Below are 11,098 nucleotides of genomic sequence, written 5' to 3'. Positions count from 1 at the left end.
TAAAGTCGGGGGGATTCCGGATTTAGCTTAAGAAGTAATTTATTAACAACTAACACAATTTTTTGTTCTCATATGATTATATTATTTCTTTAAATAATTCTAAAAATTATTAAACAATCCAGCAACACGTTGCAGGGATTTAACGGTAATATGAGAAAAAGTTTACAACAATTTGAATGACATGAACTCACTTCACCAGCTGACCAACAAACGCCCTGAGAACTTCAATACCTGTCACCGTTATTCACCTGTTATGCCTCTTTGATCAAACTCCTGTAATAGTCTAGACAGCCTTTGTATGCATGGGGCATATATACATACTGTAAAGAGTCAGTCTCGTTGAAATATACTGCTCGGATCTCCTAAATAATGGCAGAAATATTTCCTAGCTTCTGTACCCCGTAAAAAATATTTTATTTTGCAAAATAACTTCTTTTTACCTCAATGTGCCCCAATGATACCCACAATGAATTCGCTGATATTGCCTCAATATGTCGCCGAACGCTGACGATTGACATCGTATCTGCTTCGCCGATACATTCGTATGCATTTCGGCGATACATTGTCGACAAGACGCCTACTTCGTACTTATATCGGCGTTTTCTCGGCGTTAAAAACGTTAATTTTTTTAATTCCATTCATTTTACTCAAAACGCCGACACATCGCCTAAACGTCGGGTATTAGTCACCGCTTATATCGTATACACCGCCGAGGCGTCGACGTTTTGTTGTACTGTGCCGCGAGTATCACGCTTACATCTCGACTCTTGTTCAGAGTAGTCGACATATCACCGACTTGGACCAAAATGTTTCTCGTGGATTCATCGCGGACCTATTTAATAAGGCGAGGTGGAAGTTAAACCCAGTTCACTCTTTGACGAAAGTGGTCGGCGACTATGGCGAATGTGACTTTCACCGTAGTCGCCGGACAAGTCACTATTGACGAACGGACCTCACCAGTTTCTCGTTGTCGTGTTCCTAGTCGCCGGTCTGGCGGCAAAAGATCGTCAGAGAACGAACATGTTCGTTCTCTGACGACTTTGTGTGGCGAATGTCCAAAACTGTGTTTTGTCGTACGGGCTGGTAGGTCCTCGGAGGTCTAGTCGTCAACATCGCCGCAGTCCCGTACCTACTGGGTCGAGGAGACTCGTCACCAACTTCATGGACCTCGTCACCAAAACAATACCATTTTCCACAAATCGAGGAGGCTCGTGCGGAAGTTAAACGGACTCGCTGACCACATTCGTCGAGCTCGTGCGGGGTGGTGGGTGCCTCGAACAGACTCGCCAAAAAATTCACTTCGCCAGCTTTTCACCGCCAAATCCGACGATTTCCCAAAACCGGTGACTGTGGCGAACTTCGCTAAGGTGTGAACAGGGCTTTAACTCCGATGTCAGTCGTCGCTACTCGTATATGGACTTAGTTGCAGTTGGCGGGGGAAAATTACCGTTAACTTCAATTTTGGGGGAAGTCGGTTCAGGTCGGTTCATCACCAACGAAGAGTGCCGCATACATCAGAAGGTATTCGTGATCAGTACGGTTGTATGAGGTTCGGCTCGGTTGCTGTCGTCATCAACATGAAAGTCGTGCTCATTTTTCAAGGACTGATTTTTAACTCGCTGCTATGCGTCAGGGCAGTCGTCGATGTGTGAAAGACCTTTAAAAATCGCGACCCCCAGTTTGAGAACCGATGGCAAACGCAACACTGTAGAATCTGTGCCGCCGTGTGTGTGTGTGTGTGTGTGTGTGTGTGTGTGTGTGTGTGTGTGTGTGTGTGTGTGTGTGTGTGATTTGTAGTTTTGTGAACTCCACGAAGTTATAAGATATCCTCTCTCTCTCTCTCTCGTGGTGACTCGGCCACTAGGCTCACGAGGTGGCGGCGGGCAAGAGGATAATCTTACATGATTCAAAAGCGTAGCGTATACTGGAAATGAATGAACTGTGAACGGACTTAGAGCAGATCACGTTGGAGCCAATCTCTCTCTCTCTCTCTCTGCATACGTAGCATTTCGTATGTTATAAGAATATTTTACAAAGAGGCCTATTAATCAGATTAATATTCAATATTCACAAAATATTCGCTTGACTGCTAATTTGAAGGCCAATGAGAATAAGAAAAACACGAATACTCGAGAATGCGGATACGAATATTCGGATCACCTCGTGTGTATGTATGTGTGTGTGTGTGTGTGTGTGTGTGTGTGTGTGTGTGTGTGTGTGTGCGAGATACATGAATATAAACAAATGTTTCAGGGAACATACTCGAACTCCTCCTCCTCCTCCTCCTCCTCCTCCTCCTCCTCCTCCTCCTCCCCCTGTCCTCTTCCTCCTCCTCCTTTTATCCTCCTTCTCTTTATCATCCTTCTTTTCTTCCTCTTCTTCTTTTTCCTTGTCCTCATCGTCATCCTCATCCTCCTTCTCTTCCTCCTCCTCCTCCTCCTTCCTCTCCTCGTCATTTTCATTCTCCTTTTTCGCCGCCTAATATTGACTCAAACACCATTAATTAACACAGCTTTTCTTTCGCTTACTTTTACGAATTTATAGGAAGATAATTTTGCTTTAAGAGTAATGTGTGTGTGTGTGTGTGTGTGTGTGTGTGTGTGTGTGTGTGTGTGATTTGTAGTTTTGTGAACTCCACGAAGTTATAAGATATCCTCTCTCTCTCTCTCTCGGATGAGTGTCGCCAAGCGCTCACGAGGCAAAGCAACTCAAGAGGAAGAAATGAGAAAAGAAGAAGAAGAAGAAGAAGAAGAAGAAGAAGAAGAAGAAGAAGAAGAAGAAGAAGAAGAAGAAGAAAGGAAAGAAAGAAAGAAAGGTAAAAAAAAATGAAGGAAAAAAAACAAAGCAAATGACAGAACTTTGACAAAATATAAGGAACATGGAAAGAGGAAAATGAGAAAATAATACAAAAAAGAATGAAAGAAAAAAACAAAAAAAGAAACTTGAAACAAAAAAACTTGAAATAACAAAGAAAATAACGAAAAGCAAGAAAGAAGACGAGAAAAAAATGGAATATGAAGGGAAAACAAAAAAAAACAAAGACGGGAGTGTGGAAACGAAGCAGCAACAACAACAACAACAACAACAACAACAACAACAACAACAACGACGATAACACGGAAAGACAGAGAACAGAACAAAGAGAGAGAGAAAGAGAGAGAGAGAGAGAGAGAGAGAGAGAGAGAGAGAGAGAGAGAGAGAGAGAGAGAGAGAGAGAGAGAGAGAGAGAGACAGAGAGCGAGCGAGAGAGAGAGAGAGAGAGAGAGAGAGAGAGAGAGAGAGAGAGAGAGAGAGAGAGAGAGAGAGAGAGAGAGAGAGAGAGAGAGAGAGAGAGAGAGAGAGAGAGAGAGAGAGAGAGAGAGAGAAGAAAAAACAAGAGAGTAATGCGAGACCTTCACGATATTAATGATGACAAGGAGGAGGAGGAGGAAGAAGAGGAAGAGGAGGAGGAGGAGGAGGAGGAGGAGGAGGAGGAGGAGGAGACAAAACAGAAAACAGAAAAAATAAAAGGGCAAGGAGGAGGAGGAAGAGAAGAAACATGGAAACATGGACGAACAGGCAGCAGAAAGCCAATTGGCTCATTGCAAGGCTGCATGCTTTCAGTGATTTAATCAATCCGTCAGCCACAGGAGTGGCTTGCGGGAAGGATTGAAGCACTTCTGTACGTACTCGTGGGTACGTTTAGTTCACTCCCGACGCAGCAAAGTGACGGTTAATGCGATTTTTAAAGGAGTTGATTGATTCCGCAGTAACCACTTTTGCAGGAAGGCTGTTCCAATGGCGGACGACTCTGTTCGAAAAATAACTCCTGCCGATATCCGTAAAGCATCGCTTGACTTGAATTGTTTTACCGTTGTTTCTTGTTCGTGGGTTAGATTGTAGCGTGAAGAGTTTGGAGTGATCAACATTGCTGAACTTGTTCAGGTACTTGAAGACTTGTATCAGGTCTCCCCGCAGTCGTCTCTTTTCCAACGTGAAGAGGTTGAGTCGCTTGAGTCGTTCTTGGTAAGGTTGCGTCCTCAATGATGGTATCATTTTCGTAGCACGTCGCTGTACTCTCTCAAGTAATTTAATGTCTTTCTTAATGTAATCGAGGAGGACCAATTACTTCGGCGTATTCAGGTGGGGTCTTTACCTTATATATTATATATAAATATATTCCCGACGTCTTATATTCGAAGTTCCTCGCTATGAACCCGAGCATAGCATTGGCGTTCTTGCAGGCTGACTTGCAGTGTTTTGTGTGTTTCAGGTCACTGCTGATACTGACCCCGAGGTCTCTTTCCTCCTGTACTGCCTGTAGTGGTTCACCACCCTGTAGTATGTGTTGTTGCTATTTCTGGATCCGATGTGTATTATTTTATATTTGGTAGTGGTTAAAGGACATCTGCCACGTTTCCGACCACTGAGTGATCTGGTCAAGGTCTCTCTGGATAATTTCGCAGTCTGCTGTCGTGAGGGCCTTCCCTCCCACCTTGGTGTCGTCGGCAAATTTAGAAAGGGTGGATTTCAATCCTAGTTTTATGTCGTTGATATATATATATATATATATATATATATATATATATATATATATATATATATATATATATATATATATATATATATATATATATATATATATATATATATATATATATATATATATATATATAAAATAAAGAGTATAGGGCCCAGCACTGACCCTGTGGCACTCCACTTGTAACCGGGAGTCACTCGGAGGCCTGCCCGTTGAGTAGAACTCTGCTCTCTTCCAGTGAGCCAATCTTTTATCCACGCAATCAGATTGTCTTCCAGTCCCGCCAATTTTAATTTCTTGAGAAGTTGTTCGTATGGTACCTTGTCAAAGGCCTTTTGAAAGTCAAGATAGATAAGATCGCTAGGGATATGATTATCCCAGTTTTCATATATACCTTGGAATAAGTCCAGTAAGTTGGTTAAGCATGAGCGCTTATTCCTGAAACCGTCCTGAGCATCGGAAATGATACTGTAGTGTTCAAGAAACTTGACGAGTTTGTCTCTGATAATCTTCTCGAGAACTTTTCCGCCACTGAAGGCAAGACTGTAGCTCAAGGCCACGCTCTTGTCTCCCTTCTTATAGATCAGTGTTACGTTCGCTTGCTTCCAGTCTTCGGGAACTTTATTTTATTGTAATGTCAAATTATAGATGGCGGTGAGCGGCTTGAGTATTTGTTGCTTGAGTTCCTTGAGCAGCCTGGGTGACGTGACTTGACGTGACTTTTTTGTCCCAAGTTTATCTAGGTATATTTGCACGTTCCGTTCATCAATTGAGCCAATTTCTAGGGGCGTGATTCCCCTCGGTGGAGTTGGGTTTTTGGGTTTCGACTCGATGTTCTCAACCGTTAACACAGACGCGAAGTTCTTGTTCAGGTTTTCGACCATGTGTCTGCTATCTTGTGTTAGGGCGCCGCTTTCATCTTTTAGGGGACCGATGTTGCTTTTCGACTCCTATTTTGTTCTTATATATGTAAAGAATTTTTTAGGGATAGACTTGGATTCACGTGTTCCGTTCTAATGCTGAAGCGAATTAAGGGTGATCGCAGCCGTTTAGTTTCTCACCGACCCTCCCTTCGCGTACGAGGTCGGAGTCAGTCACGAATACGAGATCTGGGATATTTTCTCGCGTTGGTTTGAGTAATAATCTGGGTTAGAAAGGAGAAAAAGGAGGAGGAGAAGGAGGAGGAAGAAGAGGAGATGGAGGAGGAGGAGGAGGAGGAGGAGGAGGAGGAGGAGGAGGAGGAACAAGAGTTGGAGAAGAAGGAAAAAAGAGGGAGGAGTTGCAGCAGCAGGAGAAGTAGGAGCAAGGGGAAGGGGTATTGGAGGAGGAGGAGGGGAATAGAGGAGGAGGGGGGGGAAGGAAGAGAAGGAGGAGGAGGAGAAGGAGGTAATCATAGCGCTAAACGTCAGGTGAGTATTATTAGCAGTCATTACCGATCCATTTGAGGTCATTAGCAAGGGGGAGGAGGAGGAGGAGGGGGGGCGGAAGAGAGAGAAGGTTAAAAGGAAAGAAAGAGAGAAGGTAATGATAGTGGTGGTGGTGGTGGTGGTAAGGAAGAAGGAAGATGAGGAGGACGAAGAAGGTGATAGGACGAAGAAGGTAGTGGTGGTGATGGTGGTATTGGTAACAGTGGAGAGAACGAAGAGAAGAAGAAGAAGAAGAAGAAGAAGAAGAAGAAGAAGAAGAAGAAGAAGAAGAAGAAGAAGAAGAAGAAGAAGAAGAAGAAAAAGAAGAAAAAGAAAATGAAGTAAAAGAAGAAAACGAAAAAGAAGAAAAAGAAGAAGAAAAAGAAAATGAAGAAGAAGAAGAAGAAAGAAGAAAAGAAGGAGAAGGAAAGAAGGAAGGAAGGAAATGAGGAACACAGAAGCTAGTGGTCGTGATGGTACTAGAGGAGAGGAAGAAGGAAAATGAGAAAAAAGAGAATGAAGAAGGAAGATGAGGATGCGGAAGAGGAGGAAGAAGAGGAAGAAGAGGAGGAGGAGGAGGAGGAGGAGGAGGAAGAGGAAGAAGAGGAGGAGGAGGAGGAGGAGTAAATGACAATAATGCAAATATCTAACACTAATCATCAGAAGCTCAGCACCAGGTGGAGGAGGAGGAGGAGGAGGAGGAGGAGGAGGAGAAGAGAGAGAGAGAGAGAGAGAGAGAGAGAGAGAGAGAGAGAGAGAGAGAGAGAGAGAGAGAGAGAGAGAGAGAGAGAGAGAGAGAGAGAGAGAGAGAGAGAGAGAGAGAGAGAGAGAGAGAGAGAGAGAGAGAGAGAGAGAGAGAGAGAGAGAGAGAGAGAGAGAGAGAGAGAGAGTTGGAGTAAGATTAATCACACTATTTTGCTATTTCTGCTCATTGTTCAAAAGTATAGTAGTAGCAATAGTAGTAGTAGTAGTAGTAGTAGTAGTAGTAGTAGTAGTAGTAGTAGTAGTAGTAGTAGTAGTAGTAGTAGAAGTAGTAGTAGTAGTAGTAGTAGTAGCAATAGTAGTAGTAGTAGTAGTAATGAGAGAGAGAGAGAGAGAGAGAGAGAGAGAGAGAGAGAGAGAGAGAGAGAGAGAGAGAGAGAGAGAGAGAGAGAGAGACGGCAAGATAAATGATGAATTATACCGTTTTAAAGCTATTTGCTAAACACACCCGTCTCTCTCTCTCTCTCTCAATAACCTGTAGCTCTTCGTCTCTTCCCGTCCCCTAAATCCTTCCTTCCTTCTTTCTTTTATATCTATCCCTCTCCCTCACGCCTCCCCTTCCCTCCTCCTCTCATCCGTCTATCTATCTTTCCTCCCCTCCTTCCCTCCATTCTCTTTTCGTTTTCCCTTCCCAGCCTATACAAGACACGACTAATAAACTGCTTTTACGTCCGTCTGCTACAACTACTACTACTACTACTACCTAACTACATACTTACCTACTTACCTACCATCTACCTACCTACTCTGACTATTACTACTGCTAACTACTAACTAATACTACCTCAGTAATAGTAGAAGTAGTAGTAGTAGTAGTAGTAGTAGTAGTAGTAGTAGTAGTAGTAGTAGTAGTAGTAGTAGTAGTAGTAGTAGTAGTAGTAGTAGTAGTAGTAGTAGTAGTAGTAGTAGTAGGTCACTCCGCCAAAGATCGTCCTGAAAATTTATATGTGCTTCAACTGTGATCCTATGCATTATATAGAAACATTAGTTTCGAAATTTGATGAAATTCTTTTTTTTTCGAAACTTTGACCTTGGGCGAAATTTTCCAGGTCAAGGTCAAAGGTCAAGGTCAAGGCCATGCAAGGTGCCATCATGTGGAAGCATTTGTTTTGAAATTTGATGATTTTTTTTTTTTACTTTGACCTTGGGGTAACTTTTCGAGGTCAAGGTCAAAGGTCAATGTCATGCAAGGTGTGTCTTTGCATGAGCTAAAATATGAAGCAAGTCTGAAGTCTCTACGATGATGAGAACCGAAGTTCTGGCCAATCTGACGTTTTGTGCGACCTTGACCTTTGACCTTTGACCTTTGACATCAAAAATTTAATGGGTTCTATCCTGGATGGACAAGGTGCATCATATGGAAGCATTTGTTTCGAAATCTGATGAAATTTTATTTTTTTTCTAAAAGTTGACCTTGGGCGAACTTTTCTAGCTCAAGGTCAAAGGTCAAGGTCAAGGCGCGTCTTTCCATGAGCTAAAATATTGTCGGGACCCAGAAGACGAACAAACAGAGGAATGACCATAACAGCATAGGCGTAAACATCTGACAGGACAAACACTAACAAGGAGGGTAACAGATATACAACAGTGTATACATCTGATAGGACAAACACTAACAAGGAGGGTAACAGATATACAACAGTGTATACATCTGATAGGACAAACACTAACAAGGAGGGTAACGGAAACAGATACCCAGACCCAGATACAGAAAATAGATACCCAGTAGGCGGGGTCAGAAAGTGTGGATGACCATTCAGAAGACTCTGAACATGTGACGGGAGTTGTGACGACATGCTATAAGCGAATAACTGAATAGAAAAGTCACAGTGGGAGTGTCTCTAGAGTGAATCACGAATAGCAGGAGAAGTAAATAATATAACATAATAAGCGAGCCAATGGTTGTTGACAGGAAGTATTGGCCGTTGGTTATGTAGAAAATTAAGGCGTGACAAGGATGTAGTTCCGCCTCAAGCAAAGAAAAATGTGACCTAGAAATCGGTGGTATGGGCAGACCGAGCCTTGCTCTCGCTTCAATCAGACCTGCTCCTACTCACTCAGCTGAGAATGGCTGTTATGATTTTAATCGTGAGTAGAAATTCGAGAATCTAAGGGAAACCGACTGTATTGTCCTGGAGATTATAATGTAGGAGATGTGAAGTAGGATTGTGAGTGGGAAAGGATTGTGATTATTTTATTGCAATGTTAAGCAGAGGTAGAAACCACTGGGTGTAGTATGATTTGGTGTTTCCGTGAATTGCAGTAGATTATACTATAGGATGTGTTACTAAGATCTGTGAGGCGAGTACTTAATTATTGTGATGTAAGCAGAGAAATACAAACCATTGCTTGTGGAATAACGAGTGTTATTATTGTTGGCAACCATTGAGCACATATTGTAGTATTATGTCTAAGACATGAAGTTTGTCATATGTTGTATCCATTGCTGAACATGCCAGAGTGTTATGATCGTCTGAGCATAGAATATTGCGTAAGGCAATTACATTCATATAATTTTAAATAAATGTATATTTTCTTTTTCCCTTGTTTATCCCCGAACACTAGTTTCCAATAACAACTTAAAGCCGGATCACGCTACCGGGGATACCAGACGGTGATAAATTTGCGTAATGATTAAGTGGGACAAAGGATTAAACTAAGAACAAGGAGGGTACAGAAGATAGGGGAAGGATTGGTAATGGGACTGGTGGAGAGGGGGAGGGTTCGTAATGGGACTGGTGGATAGGGGAAGGGTTGGTAATGGGACTGGTGGATAGGGGAAGGATTGGTAATGGGACTGGTGGATAGGGGAAGGGTTGGTAATGGGACTGGTGGATAGGGGAAGGATCGGTAATGGGACTGGTGGAGAGGGGAAGGGTTGGTAATGGGACTGGTGGAGAGGGGAAGGGTTGGTAATCGGACTGGTGGATAGGGGAAGGGTTGGTACTGGGACTGGTGGATAGGGGAAGGGTTTGTAATGGGACTGGTCGATAGGGGAAGGATTGGTAATGGGACTGATGGAGAGGGAAGGGGTTGGTAATGGGACTGGTGGATAGGGAAAAGGTTGGTAATGGGACTGGTGGATAGGGGAACGATTGGTAATGGAACTGATGGAGAGGGAAAGGGTTGGTTTTGGGACTGGTGGAGAGGGGAAGGATTGGTAATGGGACTGGTGGAGAGGGAAGGGTTGGCAATGGGACTGGTGGATAGGGAAAGGGTTGGTAATCGGACTGGTGGATAGGGGTAGGATTGGTAATGGGACTGATGGAGAGGGGAAGGGTTGTTATTGGGACTGGTGGAGAGGGGAAGGATTGGTAATGGGACTGATGGAGAGGGGAAGGGTTGGTAATGGGACTGGTGGAGAGGGGAAGGGTTGGTAATGAGATTGGTGGATAAGGGAAGGATTGGTAATGAGACTGGTGGATAGGGGAAGGATTGGTAATGGGACTGGTGGATAGGGGAAGGATTAAGAGGTTTTCAAATGCATCGCGAGGAGGAGAAAGAGTATTAAGAGATTTATAAGAGAATTAAGAGGAAAAGGAGAAGGATTAAGAGGTAAAGGAAGATGATTAAGAGGTTTAGAAGAGGATTAAAAGGAAATGGAAGAGGATTACGAGTTTTAGAAGAGGATTAAAAGGTTTACAAGAGGTTTACGAGGAGGAAGAAAAAAGTTGAGAGATTTAGAAGAGGGTTAAGAGGAAGAGGAGGAGGATTAAGAGGTTTAATGTGGTGTGTCTACGGGTTCCACTAATAATAATAATAATAATAATAATAATAATAATAATAATAATAATAATAATAATAATAATAATAATAATAATAACAATAATATAACCTGAACCAAATACTGTAACTCATTAAAGAAGAGAGAGAGAGAGAGAGAGAGAGAGAGAGAGAGAGAGAGAGAGAGAGAGAGAGAGAGAGAGAGAGAGAGAGAGAGAGAGAGAGAGAGAGAGAGAGAGAGAGAGAGAGAGAGAGAGAGAGAGAGAGAGAGAGAGAGAGAGAGAGAGAGAGAGAGAGAGAGAGAGAGAGAGAGAGAGAGAGAGAGAGAGAGAGAGAGAGAGAGAGAGAGTATATACAGTGTTTGATATTTTCATGTAATTTATTTTCATTATGCGTATTTAATAACTTGTAAATGACTGCCGTTTTAAAATTCTTCTTTTAAATTTTACGCTTATATGAATAAACACACACACACACACACACACACACACACACACACACACACACACACACACAGTAATTCTCTCTCTCTCTCTCTCTCTCTCTGTTTCTTCATCCATTAACTTTCCACTCAATGTGTTGAGCTTTGTGTGTGTGTGTGTGTGTGTGTGTGTTAGAGAGAGAGATAGAGAGAGAGAGAGAGAGAGAGAGAGAGAGAGAGAGAGAGAGAGAGAGAGAGAGAGAGAGA

The sequence above is a fragment of the Eriocheir sinensis genome, chromosome 52 (genome assembly GCF_024679095.1).
Source record: "Eriocheir sinensis breed Jianghai 21 chromosome 52, ASM2467909v1, whole genome shotgun sequence".
NCBI lineage: Eukaryota > Metazoa > Arthropoda > Malacostraca > Decapoda > Varunidae > Eriocheir > Eriocheir sinensis.
This window is presented reverse-complemented; position numbering follows the sequence as displayed.